This window comes from Protobothrops mucrosquamatus, unplaced genomic scaffold, assembly GCF_001527695.2.
Source record: "Protobothrops mucrosquamatus isolate PMUCROS unplaced genomic scaffold, P.Mucros_1.0 scaffold49, whole genome shotgun sequence".
In the NCBI taxonomy this organism is placed as follows: domain Eukaryota; kingdom Metazoa; phylum Chordata; class Lepidosauria; order Squamata; family Viperidae; genus Protobothrops; species Protobothrops mucrosquamatus.
This window is the reverse complement of record NW_015386431.1, coordinates 886958-893257: the sequence shown is the minus strand read 5'-3', so window position 1 is coordinate 893257 and position 6300 is coordinate 886958. Positions and strand designations below refer to the sequence as shown.

Below are 6300 nucleotides of genomic sequence, written 5' to 3'. Positions count from 1 at the left end.
AATCGTGCTGCTCCTGAGTTTGACTGTCACTAGAGTCATGAGTTACTGGCTGGTTTGCCAACCTCCACCGCAGTTGGTCAGTGTGCCTGCGTAGCACGCGACCGTCTTCCAGGACCACTTCGTACGAAAGTGGTCCAGTCACCTTACAAACCACAGCTACCACCCACAATGCCCCTTGCCCGTAGTTCCTTGCCCAGACCGGGTCGCCAATTTGCAAGTGCCATGATGCCTTTGGCTGTGTTGCTTGTGAGGCAACTCTATCTGGATGTAGGCAATCCAGCTTTGTGATCAAGTGCCGGCCCCATCTTAATTCTGCTGGGTTTCTGCCCGTGGAAGTGTATGGGGTTATGCATTGGCAGAGTAGGAAATCTGCCAGTCTGTGTTGCCAGTTACCTGTGACTATCCGCTTTAAGGATTCCTTCGTTGTTCAGACCATGCGCTCCGCTTGGCCGTTCGAAGCTGGGTGAAAAGGGGCTGATGTGGCGTGTCTGATCATATTTGCCCTTAAAAAGACTGAAATTCTGAAGCAGTAAATTGAGCCCCATTGTCTGAGACAATCACGTCAGGTAACCCGTGTGTGGCAAAGATCCTGCGCAGCTCCTGGCAGTAGTCATAGTGGGGATAGGTGTGACCTCTAACCACTTGGAGTGACTGTCCACCACAATGAGGAAGAGTTGTCCCTGGAAAGGCCCTGCATAATCGATGTGAATCCTGTTCCAGGAGGCGTGTGTGGTTTCCCATCTGTGGACTGGGGCATGGGGCATCTCTGGCCTAGATTGCTGGCAAATGTGGCAGCTGTGTACCTGAGCCTCAATATCTTTGTCCAACCCAGGCCACCAAAGGTAGCTTTGCATGAGTGCCTTCATCCAGACTATTCCCGGATGTCCCTCATGCAGAGACTCCAAGACTCTAGTCCTCAGTGAGTTCGGGACTACAACCCAACTACCCCACAATACGCACCCCCTGTGAGCTGACAACTCATCTTTCCTCCTACTAAATCTCTGGAAGTTAGGCCCTGGACTAGTTTCTGGCCACCCTGTGAGCACCCAGTGTCTGACGCGGTCTCCGCAGCCACATCCCCTGCGTTAAGGGGAGACTCCAGCAGATCCTGGATAGCCAGGATGCACATGGCTGGAGCAGGGTCGGGCTCTAACTGCAGCAAGGGCAGTCTGCTAAGGCCATCTGCGTGGCCCATTTCGCTACCTGGTTTATGAATCAAGCTGAAATTATATGCTGACAGGAATATTGACCACCTCAACATCCTAGGAGATATGATCTGGGGTGTTTGCTTGTTCGTTGTGAACAACCCCAGGAGCAGCTTGTGGTCTGTGAAGACCTTAAAGGGCCTACCATACAAATAGTCGTGAAACTTCTTGATCCCTGCCAAGGCCTCTTTATCTATTTGAGCGTAATTACACTCTGCAGAGGACAAGGTCCTCGAGTAATAGGCTATTGGAATTTGCCTTCCGTCAGCCATTAAATGACTCAGCACAGCCCCAACCCCATATGGTGATGCATCACAAGCGATGCAGACAAGCAACTTTTCATTAAAATGCATCAAAACTGAATTTGAAGACAGCAGTGATTTGACTGCTACAAAGCTCCTTTCATGGACGTTCGTCCATTTCCACTGTGCATTTTTATCCAAGAGCCTGTGTAACGGCTCTGCCACTGCAGCCTTGTGAGGTAGGAAGGCATGATAAAAATTGAGCAGTCCTAAAAATGCTTGGAGCTCCCCCTTTGATTTTGGACTGGGGGCCTGCTGAATTGCTTTGAGTTGCTTTGAATTCAGCAGGATGAATGCCTTGGGCATCTATACGGAAACCGAGGAACTCAGTTGAAGCTACCCCAATCTTACATTTCTCCCGCTTCAGCTTCAGCCCCGCTTCACAGAAGCACTGAAGGACGGCCTTGAGCCATTCTGCCAATGTTTTAACTGATTCCCCAGCTAGGAGGACACCATCAAAATATGGGCATACGGCTGGAATACCCTTGAGCGTGTGCTCCATCACTCCCTGGAAGAGGCCTGGGGCAACACTGACCCCGAATTGTAGGCGCTTAACCTTGAAAGCTCCCCTGTGAGTAACTATGGTTTGAGCTTCCGCCGTGGCATCATCCACCGGCAGTTACTGATTGGCTTGAGCCAAATCTAACTTGGCAAAGATGTGACCTCCCTGTAGTGATGCCAAGATGTGGCTGACTACAGGCACTGGATATGCATGTTGTTGGAGTGCTCTATTGATAGTGCACTTGTAATCTGCGCATATTTGCACCTCTCCATTGGCCTTAAGTGGTGTGACTATGGGGGTTTCCCATTGACTGCTATCAACTAGCTGCAGGATGCCTTGTGCACCAGCTTGTCCAGCTCTGCATCGATCTTCTGTTTGAGGGTGAAGGGCACTATACGCGGCTTGATTCTTACTGGAGTTATGGCAGGATCAAGCTAAAGAGATATGGGAGGACCTTTATATTTCCCTAAGTGAGGGCTAAAAACATCAGCAAACTGTCGCTAAATCCACTGTTTGTGTGCTGTTTATTCCGGTTACATTGATTCCCAATGCAGCAAGCCAATCAAGCCCAATGAGGCTTGTGCGGTTGCCCTCAACTACTACAACTTCCAGGGGGCCCTCAAATCCCTTTAATTGCACCCTGAGTGTAGCTTCTCCCTTCACTGTTACTCGAGAGTTTTGGAAATCCGTTAAGATGAGGTTCGACGGCTTGAGTTTAACTCTTTTACCACTGCGACTGCAAATGTGTTTGAAAGTCCACTGGGAAATTATGCATAATGCGGACCCCGTATCTAGTTCCATGTTGCATGGAACTCCCTGCAGCTTGACTTTGAGCCGCAGTTTTTCCTTAAGAGGGCAATGGACACCTGTTCTAAGTACGCTCCTCCTAGTGGCCCAATAGCCCACCCTGTGTTGCCCCAGGGCCCCGGTACCTTTCCAGGGAAACTCTTTTGGTGGACTCTCTCTCCGATGACCCTGACAGACTGCAGTGATATGGCCTTGTTTGCCACACGCCCGGCACGTTGCTGTGCGGAACTGGCAGTCCGCGTATTTGTGTCGGTCTCCACACTCCGAGAGAAGGGAACTGCCTTGTCAACTGGGCATTGTGGCCTTCTTTCTGGTGGCTGCTGTAACCGATCGATCTCTTGATCCAATTCGGAGTCTTTTATCCTCTCAGCGCCTTTCTGATGGACGGCTTCTGCGCAGGAAGGTTCCTGGAGAGCCGTAAGGCCTTGATGCCCCCCCAGCGGCTTCTTCGGCTGTGATCTCTCTTAGGGCATCTTGACATGAAATAGTCTCTTTAGCGAACAATTTCTGTTGGAGATCCCTGCTTCTTAACCCGCACACTAAGCGGTCTTGCAGCCTCTCTTCAAGATCTTTGAACTCGCAGAGTTGGGCCGCTTGACGAAGGGCAGCAATGAATTCAGCAGCTGATTCTCCCAGTCGTTGGTCTCTTCTTTCGAAGGCGTGCCTCCAGGTGATGACCGATAGCTTTGGCTCAAAGTGTTCTTTGAGCATTTTCTTAAGTTCGGAATAAGCAACAGATTCAAGTGGCCCCAGAGCTATTAAGTTTTCGGTGATCTTGAACGTCGCCTGGCCACAAACGCACAGCAGCGGTGCGGTCTTCAAGCCGTCCTCACGAACCTGGTTGACTCTCAAGTAATTCTCAACTCTCACAACATACGAGCTCCACCTCTCTGGATGTGTGATGTCAAATTCTGAGAGTTTTCCGAGTTTGGTCATGGTGAGTTGTTTTCGTTGTTTTTGGCCTCGCAATGCCTTGTGCTGCCAAGGCTTCTTCTAATCTCCCAGGGACGGTTCCTTGGGAGTGCTCTTCCTCCAGCATTTTCATACTGGCAGGAATGGGGGGGATGCGGCCCTAACCAAGGTGTTGTCGCTTGGCTTACCCCCTTAGTGACTCAACTCTTCGAGTTTGGCAGCACATCCCACCTTCGTCGCCACTGTTATGTTTGGTGCTCGGTGAGGTATCGACGAGGCAGCAGGTGAACAAACAACTCTTTATTAAAGGTTTAAACAGAAACCTGGATAACTGCAGCTCCATCCCTATTTATACACTCAACAACTAGGTGGCAGCCAATAGGATTCAAGTATTAGTTCCTGCTTTAACACAAGATAATTAGCATGTAGACAGCAAGTCTGGCTCTTAACTGACAGAGTCTTATGACCGTTTTTTTCAAAAATTCCAAGTACTTCACCTCAATACATTACAACCATCCTCTCTCAGGGTTCTCCTCCATATGATGCATGATATTTGCATAGAGATAATAATAGTAATAGTAATAGTAATAGTAATAGTAATAATAGTAATAGTAGTAGTAGTAGTAGTAGTAGTAATAATAATAATAGTAATAATAATAATAGTAATAATAATAATAATAATAATAATAATAATAATAATAATAAAGTTAGAAGGGACCTTGGAGGTCATCGAGTCCAACCCCCTGCTTAGGCAGGAAACCCTACACCATTTCGGACAAATGGCTGTCCAGTCTCTTCTTAAAAACTTCCAGTGTTGGAGCATTCACCACTTCTGGAGGCAGGTTGTTTCACTGGTTAATTGTTCTAACTGTCAGGAAGTTTCTCCTTAGTTCTAGGTTGCTTCTGTCCTTGATCAGTTTCCATCCGTTGCTTCTTGTCCTGCCTTCAGGCACCTTGGAGAATAGCTTGACTCCCTCTTCTTTGTGACAGCCCCTGAGATATTGGAACACTGCTATCATGTCCCCCCTCATCCTTTTCTTTGTTAAACTAGACATACCCAGTTCCAGCAACCGTTCCTTATATGTTTTAGCCTCCAGTCCCCTAATCATCACTGGAAAATAACTCTTAGCTTCCAGATCCCTTTGATCTGGATAATTATAATATGAAACTATCAAAATAGAATGACAGTAGAATAGCACTTCTAAAAAGCCTGTAAATATTAAATACTGAAAGCAATTGTCCCTCTTAGATTAATTTACTCTTTTCATGGCTGTTCCTGAAGCATTAAAAACAAGACAGGTCTATACTTGTATTTGACTGCATAATATTAAACATAAATTTATTTTTTTAAAGAGTGATCCATGAAAGCAAAGTTAGTTAATTATAGTTAATTTTATAAGATGCTTATAGTTAAGAAGCCAAACATGTTTTTCTCAAGAAAATTTGTATCTGTAATACCCAGACTATACTTTTAATAGCTGAATGAACAAAGATATGATTTTTAAGTTATTTCTTTTTTTTAAAAATCAATCGTACAACCCTCCTGAAAAAATATCACAACATCATGTAGCCATTCCATTAAGGACTGTGCATGCTTTATTTATAATACTTTCTGGAAGCGATGTAGTTCATTGACAACAAATCTGAAAGAAAATCCCTGGGCAATTCGCAAAAAGATTTACCTTTTCTAGACATATTAGCTGTTTTTAATATTTTTATGTACTGTGCTATTTTATATTTTCACTAAACAACACTCATGAGAAATTCAGGTAGTTAAATTGTTTCAGTTCAGTTAGCAATTTTAAATGTCCATCAATCTTCTGGAGAGGAAAATGACAAAAGACTTAGAGCTATAGCAATACTGCTTTATATACTAACATTGGCACAGCTAATGTGTTTGTGTCAAAGTAAATCATATTTCTCTTGAGAAAAATGGCTGCTGCTGTTTGGTCTTTTTGCTTTCACTTCTAATTACATTTCATTGCAGTATAGAACTTTTAATCAAGTAATGGTATGCTGCATTTTGTTTCTGCACATTGGTGTCCTCTTATATTACAAGGCACTTATATGCATTTCTAAGAAAGTTCCTGTACAGAAAACTGTGCAATTCCTATGTAATCTATGTTTGTTTATTTTGATATGGATATGCCTTGTGTAATTGTGAGTATTCATTTCTGGTACACATAATGATATACAAATATGTGACATCAATGTTTATGATAATCTCGTCTTTTTAAAAGTTCTTTATGCAAGTATTTTCTAAACCGTTAATCTATATATTGTTTAGAATATATTGTTATATATTATATACAGTAACAGTTTCAAAAGTTGCTAGTACTGATATTATACAAAGGCTTCAATATCACACTGTTAAATTTATATCATACAGTTTCTCAATGCAGTACTATTTGCAGTAGATTTTCATTATTAGCTATAATTTTGAGATCATTTGAAAAATATTACTTAGACTTACCTGGTACTGTAGGATGAGAAGACAGGAAGTGGCAACTTCACAGAGAGCTGGTTTTACTGAGTCATACCATTAGTCTTTCCAGCTTGGCACAAATCCACT

General features: G+C 44.1%; 1 pseudogene; it reads right to left on the bottom strand.

Moving 5' to 3' along the window:
* Positions 1-265: 265 nt before the first annotated feature.
* On the bottom strand, positions 266-2810 carry LOC114922306 (annotated as a pseudogene).
* Between the last annotated feature and the right edge of the window lie 3490 nt (positions 2811-6300).